The 16,785-nt window shown below is 44.6% G+C and overlaps 1 long non-coding RNA gene across 2 annotated transcripts; it reads right to left on the bottom strand.

Moving 5' to 3' along the window:
• Positions 1-6,288: 6,288 nt before the first annotated feature.
• LOC135735500 (uncharacterized) lies at positions 6,289-7,779 on the bottom strand. Of its 2 annotated transcripts, XR_010527618.2 has the most exons (4): positions 7,243-7,779; positions 7,081-7,165; positions 6,937-7,008; positions 6,289-6,855 (listed from the first exon to the last, which is right to left on the bottom strand). It is a non-coding gene; the product is annotated as an uncharacterized lncRNA (long non-coding RNA). The 2 variants fall into 2 exon arrangements; XR_010527617.2 differs by having other exon boundaries at positions 7,081-7,779.
• Positions 7,780-16,785: the final 9,006 nt, after the last annotated feature.

The following is a 16,785-nucleotide window of genomic DNA, read 5'->3' as shown; positions in this document are numbered from 1 at the left end:
AGAGCTTTATCAATAGAGGATTTATTTCTTATTCACTGAGCTCAGCTAATCCAAACGCAAACATATTACATTAAAATACGGAGACTCTTCAGAATAGTGATTGAAATTTTAATAAGAAATCCATTTCCTGTTTATCCTGCAAAATTCACTTCTTAATTCAACCCTGGAAACATTATTATCTGAGCGATAGTTACTGATGTTAAGTATCTGCATAGTTCATTCTGTCAAGGTGGGCAGTTTGTGAATTGCTTTGTATGAGTATTGTTTTTAAAGATTAATAGATGAGATGTTTGAAAGTTCATTTCTGCATAAGCACACACCTTACAATCTTGGTTACAAAATGTTACTGAAGATTTACATCATTATTGCCTAAAAGAAAATTATCTCACTTTATTACACGGCTCTCTGGAATGCTTGATTCTGATTGGTCAGTTGAGACATTTGCAGGTTCGTTCTTTTCAAATAATAACCGCTCCAAAATAATAATGCATAGCCGGACTACTTGCACGAGTAAAATCGCTCCGCGCCAATAAAGATCAATAAGATCCTCTATGATAAGATCTTTATCTGTTTGGCGCCATCTTGTGACAAACACTCGACAACCACGACAAGACACAGACAGCTCACTGAGACTGAACTTGACAAAATAGAGCATGACAGCTACGAAGCCAACACACAAAAAAATACAGAATGGGCATTAAAACTTCTCAAAGACTGGTCAAAGAGAAAAAAATGGAGACAGACAAGTATGAAGCAGAGGATCTTAATAAGGTATTACGATCATTTTATGCATCTGTGCAAAGTTTTGCGGAAGGATAAAAATGTTAATTTAAAACAAATATGCCAATAAAATGTTTCAAATTCATATTCATGTCCAGTTTTTTTTCTTATGTGGCAAGTAGCCGTGTAATAAGCGGGATAATGTAGAGGCAGCCGGTAGTTATTGGGAAATAAGCCCCTTCAGTGTGATACAAGACCCTCCGCTCCTGATCACACTGTCGGGGCTTATTTCCCGATAACTACCGGATGCCTCTACATTATCCCTTACATAGTGGGGTTTGTTGTCACAATGGAGACCAGGTGTTTACTGGGGCTGATTTGGGAAGAAATAAAAAAAATGTAATTATATTCAATATCATACTTCAATAGAAAACTAATTGACAAAAATGAAAGCATATGTGTATCCAACATGATCTCACAAAGTTCCGTGGTATAGTCATGGAATATTTGGCTCACGGATCTCTGAATTTTTCCGTGTCCGTACCATGGACTTTCTTTTCCGTGTCAGTTTCACGTATTGGTTACTCAATTGTTTTTTCTATTTTTAAACCATTGTCGCTTGGGTTTGGGGTTAGATTTGGGGTTTGGGTTAGGATGTAACTTTAACTATTGTTTTATACAATTTTTTTCCAGATTTTTAATTAATTGTCACCTGACGTTAGGGTTAGAGTTGGATTTGAGTTATGTCATTTTATGTAACAGAAAGTAGTTCTTACCCCAAACCCAAGCAACAATGGTAAAAAATAGGAAAAACAATTGAGCAACCAATACATGAAACTGACACGGAAAAGAAAGTCAGTGGTACGGACCTGGAAATATGCGGAGATTCGTGACAGTGACATGGATAAATTAGCAAAATATTCCATGACTATAACACGGAAATTCATGAGATCAGGTTGGTGTACGTGAAAATGCAATAAGAAAAATAATGTAAAATTACAGAAAAAAACTGTATTTTTGTATTACGGAAAATTTCTGTAATTTATTGTGCCTGTTATTTTATGGTATTTTTCCGGCACCCCAGCTGCCAGAATTTTTAATTTTTTACCAGTGTTTTATAGTGATAATATTTACATAATATTTATAATATAACAAAACAATACAATGTTAAAATTGATATTCCAAAAATAATAATATTGGAAATTTAGTTTGGACGATAGAGTGAAAAAATCATGACATTTGATTTAAAACGCATTAAAATCAAAATCATTACATTTCTGATCAAAATCTTATATAGCCAGGAGACAATTTCTGTGTGACAACTAGCCCCAGTAAACCTAAGAGTTGTACACTTGAATGTACACTTTAAAAATGCTGAGATGTTTTCAAGCAAAAGGGACCCAACAATTTGTTAAAAAACAGCATTTTGGGTTGAAACAAACTAATCATAGATAAAATTACAACTCAACGGGTTGGGTTTGTCCCCTTTTGACCAAATACTGGGTTAAATAAAACCCAGCATTTTTAAAATGTACACTGCTATATAAATTATAAATACATCCTGGGTTTTATTTTCTTGCATTACTAATAAAACTGTGTAATTATTATTAAATATTTGTCTTTCCCCTAGGCTTTGTGCTAGCAGTGTGTTAATGTTAACCCTGCTCTTTCTCAGCATGCCCTTTGTTCCTTTCCTATTACCCTAGCAGCCTGTGCCAAAGTACTTGTGTATGTCCTGCCATACTGTAACAAACATGCACACGCATACACAAAGCCAAGGGCAAATGTTTCATTCTGGGTGAAGGCTGGGAGGGAAGAGTCTAAGACTGTGTGCTAAACACTTTTACACAAAGCAAAACAAGATACAAGGATACTAAATCACAAAAGTGGATAGTAAATGTGTGTCTGTTAAGAATGTGTATCCTAGTGAGAGGAAAGCACAAGAAAGGGGAAGACGTTCTTATTATTGGATGTTGCGGCATTTCACCATAATTCATTCAAATTCATTCATTGAGAAAGCGCACAATTAATCGTTACAGCCCTATTAAGTAGCCAGGATTTTCTTAAAAAACATTTTAGGTTTCACAAAAGTAGAGTAGGTCTGGCAGAACATAAACATAAAAAAATTTTTGTGAACTGTTGCTTTAAATGAGGTCACACATTTCTTTCAGCGCAAGCAGCATCTTTAGCTTTAGTTGTTGCTGTGTATGTACAGTAATGTTATCATTTTGTGCTAATAATTTGGGCCATTTTCCATCTGCATTGCACATATGCTGCCTAATATTGTCTTCCTGGAACCAAACTAAGCAAACAATATGGTCCCAGTGTTAATTTGATCCTTTTAGGGTTCATCTAATGAAACAACTGTGTATTGTATACAGTTCACAAAACATTCTACAAGAACATTTTATAGGTCCAGGGATCCACAGAAAATAGTGTCTCTAAATGAAATTTCTAAATGAAGTACACCACAATAGAATCTATATAATGCTCCCCGACTGTTTTTATGGCCATCCCAGTGAGCCTTAATCTAGCACAAAGAGTTTAAAACAAAACCTGAAAATAATAGATTGAGGGCCGGTAAAAGGTTATGTTTACAATAGCACACTGCTATTATTAATCTGCAGCTTTTGCATATCATACTGTTATGCTATTATACAACAGGGCACACCATGTAAAAAACATAAGGAAAAGGGTGTTGATTGTTTTACTTCTCTCTGTTCTTCACAAATAAAATTTAATAACAATTTGAAAATAATATTATTAGTATTTATGAAAACATATGAAGAGTTTGGTTCCAAAATGCGCTAAACAAAATTTTTTTTAAATGTGTTACCACCAAAATCAGTATTGTATCTGGTCAGTATTAAACAGTAAATTCTTTATTTTACATTGAGGTTGGGGCGGGTTTTCATTTGTGTTCCTTCTGATAATTGTACGTTTTTATATGATTTACATAGTACGAATTCATACAAAATAGGCATCATGTGAAATAGGTACATTTTTTCCATGAGATCAGGGGCCCTATTTTAACGATATAAGCGCATTGTCTAAAGCGCACAGCGCAAGGTCTAAATGGGCGTGTCCAAATACACTTTTGCTAATTTAATGATGGGAAAAATGGTTTATGCCCCAAGCGCACGGCCTAAAATGGTTGTTCCTATTCTCCTAATGAGTAACGGGCAGTGTTGGGTGTAACTAGTTACAAAGTAACTAGTTACTGTAATAATATTACTTTTTTCAGTAACTAGTAGTGTAAGGCATTACCCGTCTGAAAATGGTAATATTATTACAGTTTTCCCGAGCTAGTTACTTAAGTTACATTCGCCAGTAGCACCTTCATCACACAAGGCACAAAACACAGAGAACAAAAGGGAAGGGGAGGAGGGCGTGAATGGAACAGTGATTGGTCTAAGTTTGGCACAAGGTATCATTTACCATCACCGATTGGTCGACACCCGGCAGCCAGCAGCACAGAGCGGCAGCGGCACACTCAAAGACAGATCGGGTAAATGGAAGCGTCAACAACGGCAAGCTCTTTTTCAGAGAAAGGTTCCCAGCAACAGAAAGCTAGTTTCGACGGGTGGAGATTCGGTCACATTTTTTTATGTTCAACGGAAGGAAAATAACTTGACGGTGAAGTGCACACTCTTTAATGTTTTTCCAAACGCTGTGCCCCACGTCCAGAAGCGGGTAAGGAAGCCAGCATTTTCTTGGCCGTGGCTTGCCCAAATAAACATTCTTGTCCAGAAAAAAAATGTAACTAGTAATATAACTAGTAATATAACTAGTTACATTCTCCAGGGAGTAATAAAGTAAAGTAAGGCATTACTATTTTTGAGAGTAATATGTAATACAGTAATATTACATATTACTTTTTTGAGTAACTAGCCCCAACACTGGTAACGGGTGTGTTTTGGGCGTAACGTGCAATAAACCAATGAGAGTCTCAGCTCTCATTCCCTTTAAAAGCCAGTTGCTCCTGGTGCCATGCCTAATAACTATTTAGAAAGGGGAATTTGTAAACTGAAAAACTAAGCGGAGGAAGAAGCCCACCAGTTTAAGATTAATGTTAAAAATATGTTATTTTTATTTGTATTGAATTTTTTGGGATTTAAACCTTTAAACGCTGTTTTCTTTTAGTCATGGAAGTAAAAATAGCAGGCTTTTATTTTATTTAAATGTATTCTATTTAAACAACGTGGCGCTAAACGTGAAAATGATAATTGCGCCAGGTCGAAAAAAGCAAAAGACACTTGCATCGCGCATTGCGCTGCATTGTGCCGGGTGTATGATAGAGCCCCAAGTTTGGTATAGGCCGCCTACTCTGTAAAAAGTCAAAGTTTTTTAATTTTTTTTAATTTTTTTTTTTTACCAATTGAAGTAACTTTTTATGTAGATCCAACTTTCACTTTTTTCAGGTGTTACTAATTTTTTCACCTTAAATTTTTCACTTAATGTCAGAAAATGTAAGTTTAAGGAACTTAATGTTTAAGTGTTACCATGTTGGGGTTATTTTTTAAGTAGATCCAACTTTCACTTTTATAGTGTAGATGGTTTCAGCAACAACAACATAAACAAATGGCTTTTGTGGCCCAAACTTATCTTCCCGACAACTTTTGCATAGAATCAATACCAACAGAGTCTCTAGATTATTTCTGAAACAAGCAAAATAAATAACCAGTAAATTAACTGCAAATCATAGCTAAAGCATATCAACTACACTGAGCTTACGTTATTGTGTAAAATTAATGTACACTAGCTACAGATCCCTAAATTCTTGAATGGCTGTCAAACCTTTCTTCACCCAGCAGTGATCCATGCTCCCCTCGTCTTTTTTTCATTTTCGACAAGACATTTGTTCCAAATGTCAGTTTAGCCACTAGCCAGACCAATAAACAATCACTGACCGGAAGTTAACTTTGGGCTAGGTGCTTAACCGTGACAACGTGTGTGTGTCTGAAAAACCCATACAGTGTCTACAGTGCTACGCTTCCATACATGGCCGATGAGGGATCTGTATTTGCGTAAATGCATTTGTGTGTTCTAACCAGCATGTGAACTTCAACTTGCTATCCAGGAGGTTAACATCAGGTTTCCACCTCATGACCTATCCATTTAATCACCAGCTGCTTCATTTGACTAATTAACCTCCACCAGTCACCTCCATTACACTTGTTTCGTGGTGACACAACCTTTTTGCTGTTCATTTGCACCTGAGCATTAACAAGCAGTGACTTGGCACTCACAAATATCTTGTTGACACACACACACACACACACACACTGTGACATTTTGTCACTTTTGTCGTGTCTGTTCTTGTAGTTTTCAACTCCGTTCTTCATGCCTGGATTACCAGGTTGGCTGGATTTAATTGTTGGTTATTTGACAAGATTCTGGATTGTTCCATTATTAAAGCTCATCTCGGATTTGTCGTCATAGCAACAAGTCTGGAAGCCCAAACCTTTTTTGGAAGCAAGTTTATTAAACATATACAGGATTTATTTATGGCTGAATAAGTGTAGGTGATGCAGAAAATCCATGCCACCCATGGCTGCATCATTTTGTAACCAACCTGACCTGGCCGGTATTTAAATATATAAGTTAAATGCCACAGACGGTAATAGCAATGATCACTTTTACAAGCAGTTTTATTTATAATACAAAACTTCTAATTCCACATAACATGATAAAATATTTAAAACACTATGGCAAACCTCATGATGTAGAAAAATATTTATACTCTCATGACAAAATCACAGGGCTCCTTAAAAGGCACCACTGGAATTGTGAAGGATATACAACCACTGCAATGCAACCCCACTTCAACACAGCAATCACAGCACACAATAAAAGGTGCCACGTCACAAGAATATCCCACCACCGCACCAGTGCCAGTCGCACCCACAAGGGAAGCCCCTGTGCTGCCGAGAGTCAGAAAGGATGAAAACTACAAAAAGAGGAAACAAAATTAATCATACATTTCACAAAAATAAAATAAAAATAATAATGAATAAAAACACTCAAATCATTACACAAATACTAATAATAAATCATAAATCACTTATATAATGAGAAAGGGGAAATTCACCACAAAAATCAAAATATAAAATAGTAACAATAGTCGTGCTTGACCTGTAAAACAAACACTAAATATGAATTCCTTAAATCAACCCTTAAATTAAATTAGGAGGTTTTACCAAATTAAGAAAATACCTTAAAAATATATCTGGATCTGTGAAAGACAGAATTAAAACCAACCGGTTGTTTCTTCTATTAAAAAGGAACCTACAAAACAACCTTAAATGAGCAAAAACTTCTTTTAGCATATAAACAGAAAGACTTATTAATACTCATTACCTCTAACAAGCATTTCGCTCATACATCACTCATACTCTTTGAAGACTCTGTCGTCAGGCCAATCACCATTAACACGCACGGTTTTCTGAAAGATGACAACATCATAAAACACTTTTCTTTCTACCCCTTTAACCTACCAATTTCTTTATAAATTCTCATTACCTTAACAATAAAATCCGTACATGAAGATGCCTTATACCCGCATTAAATTAAATGAACAGTAACCTATAAACACACAAACAATTCTAAACATAAGCGATCAACTACTTGGCATTAATTAGCTGGCATACTTAAAATATACCCTTCCATAGTCATAGAGACCCATTACCTGAAGATCGACAAGCTTGTTTGTAGACCCGACAAATGAGGTGAAAGCAATCCACACTACTATGAGTCTATTTATAGTACCTACAGACAGCGTGAAGCGCAAATCACTTAGTAAGCAAATACTTGTATACATCATCAATGCATAAATGAAACGAGAGCATGTTATGCTACTGCACACCCCATATAATTACACAAGCAAACACAATCAAGCACAAATACCTTATAATAATGTTTGCTTGTTGGCAGAATCAATGAATGAAAGAGGAGGACACGCTATGCTACCGTGCGTCTATTTATAGTGCGTGCTGACGTAAACATTACGCTACTGCATAGCCTTATGGGAAATGCAGTCTCGAACTCATATCACCCCGTTACAATTTTAAGAAGACCCTGTTGTGCATATAGTTCATAAACTAGAATGTACTTGACATTTGCTTTGTGCAAGTGGTGTGTTTTAGCACCGGTTGATTGACATACGAGTTAGGCGGTCTGTATTAGGACAGATTGGCATGCACTTTACAAACCCAATGTGGTCACACGCAAGTGGTCAGATCAAAAACCAACTATAGCAATGAATATTTGTGACTCAATCTGTAAAAGCCCTTCTAAAGTACTTTTTTTTATTTATTGTTTTCTAAAACCATGTAATCTAAAGAATTTTTGTGAAAACATAAAGGATTAGTCAATTTTCTTTAAAAAAAATCAAGATAATTTACTCACGACCATGTCATCTAAAATGTTGATGTCTTTCTTTGTTCAGTCGAGAAGAAATTATGTTTTTTGAGGAAAACATTCCAGGATTTTTCTCATTTTGGACTTTAATAGAACCCAACACCTAACACTTAACTCAACACTTAACAGTTTTTTTCAATGGAGTTTCAAAGGACTCTAAACGATCCCAAACAAGGCATAAGGGTCTTATCTAGCGAATTGATTGTCATTTCTGACAAGAAAAACACAAAATATGCACTTTTAAACCACAACTTCTCGTCTAGGTATAGTGGCGCCCCTGAGAAGAAGTAAAAACTTTAAGGAGAGAGGTAGGTGTTATTTCCTCCTCTGTTTTCATAAGTAAAATATCATAATAATTTGAAAACATTATTCATTATTTTTGCAATTTCGTGTTTTAGTGCTAGATACACATTTCATCTCCTGAGCTCATATAAGCTCTGAGCACAGCTTTTGCGTCTGGGTAGAATTTCATAGGCAGAAAATATATTATTGTTATTGTTGACATGACACATTTGGCATCTTACTGGACGTAGAAATAAAGCTAGGGTCCATGTGCGAAATAGAGCGAGAGAGATTGACAGTACCAGGCACCCTCTTTACTCTTTGACAGAGATTAAAATTGGAGTGCTCTTTTGATCTCTCCTGTATAATCAGTGGTAGTAAAGCACAGGGCAGATCAGAGTTTGTGTGTGCGTTGTCAAAATGTGATATGTATGATCCTACGAGATATTTAAAGCCTGTCTCTAAGGATCTGCCTGGTAGATTTGCTGATGTCAGTAGCAAAGATGGATAGCTGTCAAAGCATCTCTCTCCCACACACACTCGCACATCCAAATTTAAAGAGGCTGGTGGCTTTAAGGCATCTGATGTAAATACACATCATCTTCGTTCTAGAGATTGTTTGTATTGCTATTGGTGCACATATACACTCTTTAGTAATTGTCTTGAGGATGGTGTATTTTTGCACACTTAAAATAAATGTAAATGCACATTGTGGAAGTGTTAATGTTGGAGTTAATTTTAAGAGCTGAGCCAGAAGGCGACCGACTCGTCGTCACTCAGAAGAAAGCTGTGATTGATGGAGTGGAAGAGAAGTGGATTATGGGAAAGGGGCGTCACACTCTGTGGAAGGTCATTGATTTGAGGTTTCTGTGGAAAAGATGTCACAAGGTGACGATCTTTTGGGCGGAACCGAAAGTCGGGAAACTTTGGTTCCGCCCGGATGTTTCCGCCCAGACCGGGAAGAGGAAACACCGGACATCCGGTAGCATCACGAGGGCTGTAATCAGCGAAATAGAGTGCAGCTGTGGGCGTTTAAGAGAAACGCCGGTTGATTGGAGGATTACAGCACACAGAAGAGTATTTTAGACCAGTGTAAATCACAGTTTGGGTGTCTAGTGTGTGAGTTGAGGTACGGAGCTGTGCTCGTCCGGTACACGTTGGCAGTTGGTTGCACTTTCTCTCTTTCTCTCTCGTAGTTCTCAGTGGATGCTATCGTAAGAGGAAGCCCTGTGGGTAGAAGCAAACACGAGATTGTGACACGCTTGGAGTAACCAAGGAGGAAGGAAACGAAGCAGTTTGTAAACTATTTTCCAAGAGGACTGCTGTGAGTATTGGCTCTGGATTTAACTGAAACATAACTACTAACCTGCGTATTATCGAACGCCTCCAGGAAGGCGGCCCTACCCCTGATCTAGCGTGGTAGGTGAGCCGCAGGAATAGGTGGATTGAGCAGCCGTAGCAGCAGAACCAAAAGCTCCGACCGTAGTACCATCGCCCCCATCCGACCTTAGTGAAGTGGAGGACGTCGGACGTCTCGTGTGTACACTTGTAGTGTGGTGGGTGAGGCTATGTCATTTTGAAAAACCTTTCACGTTGAAGTGGTGCTGTGTATTTGCTGTGGGTTGCTGTGCAAGTGCTGTGTGTCTTGTCAGACGTACCCCGCATCATCCTTCTACTGAGGAGGAGACGGAGAGGCTGACGGTTGTGAGTAACCTTAATTATTGTGTGCTGGGTGCGATTCAAGTGTAAAGTGACGGCGTGGGCTTTGGAAGGCGCCCCGTCTGTGTGTCGACAGTTACAGAGTGTGGCGGTGAAGACTTGGAAGCTGGCAGTGCATGTGTGAGTACCACCTCGAACCTGTATATTGCTATTTTACCTGTGTGTTCTATCTTGTGGCAGAGCGAGAGGCGAAGCAGTTCCGCCGCCCCGTGGCCTCTACAAAGGGGCGCCCCTGTCCGGTATTCGATCGGCCTACGGGCATTGAAGATAGGGCAGCGCTCGGCCCGGTGAGACGGTGTGACAGTTCGCCCCCTGCTGATCAGTGCATCCGCCGAGAGGGTTTTTGCCCCCGGCGACCCCTAGGAAAACAATCGTCGTTTGCCTTTCTGTGCAGGCCAGCTGTCGTAAGCCCGCCCTCGTATATTGTCGGACAGAACGCCGCACAACGAACTGTGAACAGCCATACATGCCCGAGCCGTAAACAGCAGAGAGGTGAGAAGTATCCAAGTTGCACTAACTGTGTTATTGTGTCCAAGCTGCCTGTAAAGGAAGAGAGAACGAGAGTGAACGTCAGTAGAACGAACTGTGAGCAGTCATACATGCCCCGAGCTGTAAACAGCAGAAAGGTGAGAAGCATCCAAGTTGCACTAACTGTGTTATTGTGTCCAAGCTGCCTGTAAAGGAAGAGAGAACGAGAGTGAACGTCAGTAGAACGAACTGTGAACAGTCATACATGCCCCGAGCTGTAAACAACAGAAAGGTGAGAAGCATCCAAGTTGCACTAACTGTGTTATTGTGTCCAAGCTGCCTGTAAAGGAAGAGAGAACGAGAGTGAACGTCAGTGGAACGAACTGTGAACAGCCATACCTGCCCCGAGCTGTAAACAGCAGAGAGGTGAGAAGTATCCAAGTTGCACTAACTGTGTTATTGTGTCCAAGCTGCCTGTAAAGGAAGAGAGAACGAGAGTGAACGTCAGTAGAACGAACTGTGAACAGTCATATATGCCCCGAGCTGTAAACAGCAGAAAGGTGAGAAGCATCCAAGTTGCACTAACTGTGTTATTGTGTCCAAGCTGCCTGTAAAGGAGGAGAGAACAAGAGTGAATGTCAGTAGAACAAACCGTGGACAGTCCTACACGCCCCGAGCTGGAAGCAGCAGAGAGGTGAGAAGTATCCAAGTTGCACTAACTGTGTTGTCGTGTCCAAGCTGTCTGTAAAGGGAGAAAAGAGACGGGAGTGAATGCCCGGAGAGTGACCTGTGGGAGAGAACCATACTTACCAAGCGCTACCAGCAAACCGACCGGTGAGGACGATCCTAGTCCAGGTTACCCGAGCCTCCACGTCCCAGTTGAAACCTGTGGAAAGAAACACAAAGTGGAGTGAGAAGTGAAGTATCGGCCAACGTGACACAGGTACCGCAGTTAGAGGGAGAGATAACACCCCAAGTTCACACTATTTTGTCTTTGCCTCCAGGAGAGAAGAGGAGGGCGCCACGGATAGCGGAGTTGGCAGGAGCCTGTGTCCCCTGTCCCCTCTCCCCCTATACCTTGGTCACCAGCCCCTGGAACCCCCGTTGTCCTCTTCCCCCTTCTGCCACTTTTCCGTGCTGTGGTCTGCCTGGAAGGCAGAGAGGCAGCTAGTTTTAATTGCCCCTTCCCCATTCCCCCAGTTATTTTAAATATTTAAATAAAGTTTGTTTTAATACTTACCTGCTCTCGTGTTGTTTGGTCATTGGGTTGGCTTTGGGGACCTCCTCGAGGTGGAAGTTGAGAAGGGGCGTGGCGTTAGGTTTAATAGCCAGCCCCTAGCCGTGACAGATTTTGGCGTAGTCGGCAGGGCCCCACCTCGAGTTGAGTAACCAGGGTCGCCCAATGACCGACAACGCGGGGCCCGCAGCCCCACCCCGTGCCACGTCCATCATCATGGGTAGCCCATGGATGCAGAAGTATGGAGGAGCGGAGTCAGAGGTCCGACTGACAGAGTGGAAGGCCCAACTAGAATATTTGGCTGACCTGCAGGGCCTCAGCGCCGCCCAGCGGCTCCAGTTTGTGTTAAACTCCCTAGAGGGAGAAGCCCGGCGAGAAGTGCAAGCCGCCCCTGAAGCAGTTAGAGCCACCGCCCAGACCGTATTCCAGTTTCTCACCGAACAATATGGTGACCACACCCCTGTAGCTGTCCTTCGGTCCCAATTTTTTAACGTTAAGCAAGGCCCCCGACAAACCATTAGAGCATTTGCCCTGAGGCTGCGAGAGCAGTTTACCCGATTACAGGCCCGACGCGACCATGGGCTGGGAGACGGGGAGAACCTGCTACGTGACCAGTTCCTCCTAGGAATGAAGGAGGGCCCCGTGAGACAGAGCCTGCGGGTCCAGTTTCGGAGGGACCCCGGGCTCACCTTCGAAGACCTTAGGCAAGAGGCATTGGCCTTGGAAGGTGACGAGGTCGAAGTCAGCGAGGCTCCAGTATGCGCAGCGGTAAGCGAACTGGCACCCACACCACCTGAGCGGGCGGATTGGAAGCAGGCCTTGAAGGCAGAATTGCTGAAAGACGTCCAGGAACAGATATCGGAGCTGTCTAAAGCTCTCCTGGGAGAGTTGCGCCAAGGAAGGGCGCGGGAGGAACCGAGGCCGGCCCCCCGAGAACGAACATACTCGGAGCGAGGCCGAGAGCCGCCCGGACGTCCAGACCGCTTTAACCGGCCCCGTTTTGAATGGGATGACCAAGGGCGGCCTATTTGCAATCACTGTGGTAAACCAGGACATATCAGTCGCCAGTGTGGGCCTCGTAGGGCATCGGAAGGGGGTTTTTAGATCGGCCGGCCACAGTGGGTCGTGTGGCCGGGAACCCTCGGGAAGACCCCAGAAGAAGTAATCCCAGGCACCAGATGATTGGGCATAGCCCAATAGCGGAGGTAAAAGTGTGTGGCAAGACAGTACAATGCCTGGTAGATACGGGCTCTCAGGTAACGTTGTTTGCAGAAAGCCTTTCACAAGAAATATTTGGGAAGAAAGGAGCACAAGGGGCAGAGGCCCCCTGGTTGACGTTGCGGGGTGCAAATGGCCTGGAGATCCCTTACGTCGGTTACCGACTAACGGACTTGGAAGTCCATGGGGTGTTAGTCCCCCAAAAAGGTGTGATCATTGTCGAAGACAGGTGTTTGGGTGCCCATCGAGCCCTACTAGGCATGAATGTCCTCTCTGAATGTTGGGAAGAATTATTTCAGGCTAGGCCTGGCCCCAGGATTCCACCTGCCGAGAGGCCCAAATGGGAGCGTGTAGTTGCCGACTGTCGTCGAGTCCAGATGGCCCAGGTCCGTAGAGACCGAGAAGAGGTAGGAAGAGTGATGTGTCGTTTTGCTTTGTCTATCCCCCCTAGAAGTGAGGCTATTGTGTGGGCGAGAGTGCCCCCTCGAGAAGTCGACCCGGAGGAGTGGGTATTGGTCGAGCCTCATGCAGACTGCCCTCAAGTGGAGGTAGCACGGGGCCTAGTGGCGGTCCGCCAGGGGAGAGTCCCCGTGAAAGTACGAAACGAACACCCCTATGCAGTCCACTTACATCGGCACCAACGGCTGGCCCGACTAACGGCGGTCGCGCCCCATCAGGTGAGGGAGGAGAGAGACGTCAGTTTCCGTCAGGTGTGCCCCTCCGTGATTGAGGTGGCCCTGACACAGATGGATGCCCACATGAGCAACAGCCAGAGTGAGGTGCCGGAACATCTTGAGGGTGAGTCGCTACGAGGGAAAAATTTGGAACCAGTACAGACGCAGAAGCTCCAGGCGCTTCTTCGAAAATGGCAGCATGTGTTTGCAAGTCATGAGGAAGATTATGGGTGCACCAGAGTGGTGGAACATCATATCCCGACTGGGGACGCCGGGCCGAGCAGAGAGAGATATCGGCCGATTCCACCTACCCTATACACAGAGGTACGCACACTCTTGCAGGGCCTGTTGGAGCGGGGCATTGTTCGGGAGAGCAGTAGCCCGTGGGCGGCCCCCATCGTGCTTGTACAGAAGAAGTCAGGGGCCTGGAGGTTCTGTGTGGATTACCGTAAGCTCAACCTGGTAACCAAGAAAGACGCCTTTCCCCTACCGCGGATCGAAGACTCCCTTACCAGCCTCACGCAGTCCGCATGGTATTCCACTCTGGATCTGGCCAGCGGGTATTGGCAGGTGCAGGTGGCCAAGGCAGATCAAGAGAAGACCGCCTTCACGACCCCGTTTGGATTATTTGAGTGGGAACGGATGCCCTTCGGGCTTTGTAACGCTCCAGCCACGTTCCAGCGACTGATGCAGCGCTGTCTTGGAGGTCAGTTGATGAAGTCAGTTTTAGTATATTTGGATGATGTGATTGTGTATTCCCCAGATTTTGATTCCCACCTTCAGCACCTCGAAGAGGTCTTTCAGGCTATGGAAAGGTACGGGCTAAAGCTGCAACCTGATAAATGCCATCTGCTGAGGCGGGAAGTTCATTTCCTGGGTCACGTGGTCAGTGCCGCAGGGGTGTCCGTGGACCCCGGGAAGGTCTCTGTTGTGAAAGACTGGATTGCACCCAAAACCGTAAGGCAGGTACGATCATTTCTGGGATTTGTGGGGTATTACAGACGATTCATCAAAGGCTTTTCAAAGATTGCTAAACCTCTTAACCAGCTGTTGGTTGGTACAGGGCGAAACCGGGGACGTGGGTCGCCCTCAATCAACTGGGACGACCCTTGTGAGGCTGCGTTCCAGAAACTAAAGCAGGAACTGTTACAGGCACCTATTTTGGCATACGCAGACTTTACTAAACCCTTTGTTCTGTACACAGACGCAAGCAACCTGGGGCTGGGGGCCGTATTGGCCCAACAACATGAAGGAAGGGAGCGGGTGATCGCCTATGCGAGCCGAAGCCTCCACCCAGCGGAGAGAAACGATGCAAATTACAGCTCGTTTAAACTGGAGTTGCTGGCCTTGAAGTGGGCCCTAAGTGAAAAGTTTAAAGACTACCTTTGGGGTGCCAAGGTGACGGTAATTACGGATAATAACCCTCTGGTGCATTTGCAGACGGCGAAGTTGGGGGCCGTAGAGCAGCGGTGGGTAGCCCAGCTGGCCAACTTCGACTACCACTTGCAGTACCGACCGGGGCGCGAGCACACAAACGCTGATGTCCTTTCGAGGCTGCCGGAGATGGACGACCCCGGGAGCCGGGGAAGAGGAGAGGAGAACAGCCCGAGGGAGGATTATATGATAGGGGCTGTGGATGCCCCAGGAGGACAGCAAGAGGCCGTCCCTGGGAACTGGGGGTGGGACCCCCGTCGATGGATGGAGAGGCAAGCCCGAGATCAGGATGTGAGTCAGGTGAAGACGTGGGTGGAGCAGGGGCGACGACCGACGTCGCCAGAAAGACTAGCCCAAACGGAGACGGGGAGAAAACTGCTGGGGCAGTGGGACAAGCTAGAACTGCAGGAAGGAGTGCTGTGCAGAAAGGTCGGTGACCCGAAATTGGGCGAGGAGGTGCGCCAGATTGTGGTGCCCGCCGATCAGACGACAGCATTAGTCTCGGCCTACCATGATCAGCTGGGGCATCAGGGACAAGAGAGGACCATATCACTGCTGCGCAGATTTTTCTATTGGCCAGGGCTGGAAGCCACGGTTCGTAGCTTGATCCAGGCGTGTCCCAGGTGTATGCTGTTCAAATCTCGGCGAGAGGCTCGAGCGCCGATGGTGCCCATCCAGGCTAAAGCCCCCCTCCACATTATGGCCATGGACTTCCTGACTCTGGGCCGGCCGCAAGACCGCTACCAAAACATCTTGGTAATCACCGACCTATTCACCAAATACGCATGGGCAGTCCCCACCCTCGACCAGACAGCTAATACTACCGCGATGGCCCTCTGGAGGAACGTCTTTCAGACGTTTGGATGCCCGGAGTTCTTGCACTCGGATCAAGGGGCCAACTTTGAGTCAAAGGTAATCCGAGAGTTGTGCCAGTTGTATGGGTGTACTAAGACCCATACGACGTCGTACCACCCCCAGGGAAACGGCAGCTGCGAGAGGTTCAATCAGACCCTGTTGGGGTTACTGGGGACCCTGGATCAACGGCAGCAGAGCGACTGGGTGAGTGCCTTACCGAATCTACTACAGGCATATAATAATAGTGTACATAGTACGACGGGGTATGCCCCTACTTACCTGATGTTCGGCAGACATGTGCGGATGCCCACGGACCTGGTCTTAGGAGTGGCAGCCGGCCAGGAGGAAGTAAGCGTGACCGAGTGGGTGGGACGCCATCACCAGCGGCTACACTTTGCCTATGAACAGGTATCGCAGAGAATACGGACAACAGGAGAGAAGAACAAACGGTTGTATGACCGGACGGCCCGGGACGCCCCCCTGCTACCAGGAGAGAGGGTCTTGGCGAGGGACAACAGGCGCCAAGGCAAGGGAAAGTTAAGTGACCGCTGGGAGACCATCCCGTATGTAGTTTGCAGGCAGCAGAGACCGGGACAGCCGGTGTACACCATCCGGCCGGAAGGAAAGGCCGGCCCTGAGCGGGTGGTACACCGGAACATGATTCGCCCCTGCCCCAACTATCCCGAAGCCGCAGAGGAAAGGGCTGTGGAGCCGGTGCCGGCGGCCCCCTGGATGGGAGGATGGGCTGTGGTACCAGGC

This window comes from Paramisgurnus dabryanus, chromosome 4 (assembly GCF_030506205.2).
Source record: "Paramisgurnus dabryanus chromosome 4, PD_genome_1.1, whole genome shotgun sequence".
NCBI lineage: Eukaryota > Metazoa > Chordata > Actinopteri > Cypriniformes > Cobitidae > Paramisgurnus > Paramisgurnus dabryanus.
Note: the sequence above shows the minus strand (reverse complement) of the source record. Positions and strands in the feature narration are given on the sequence as shown.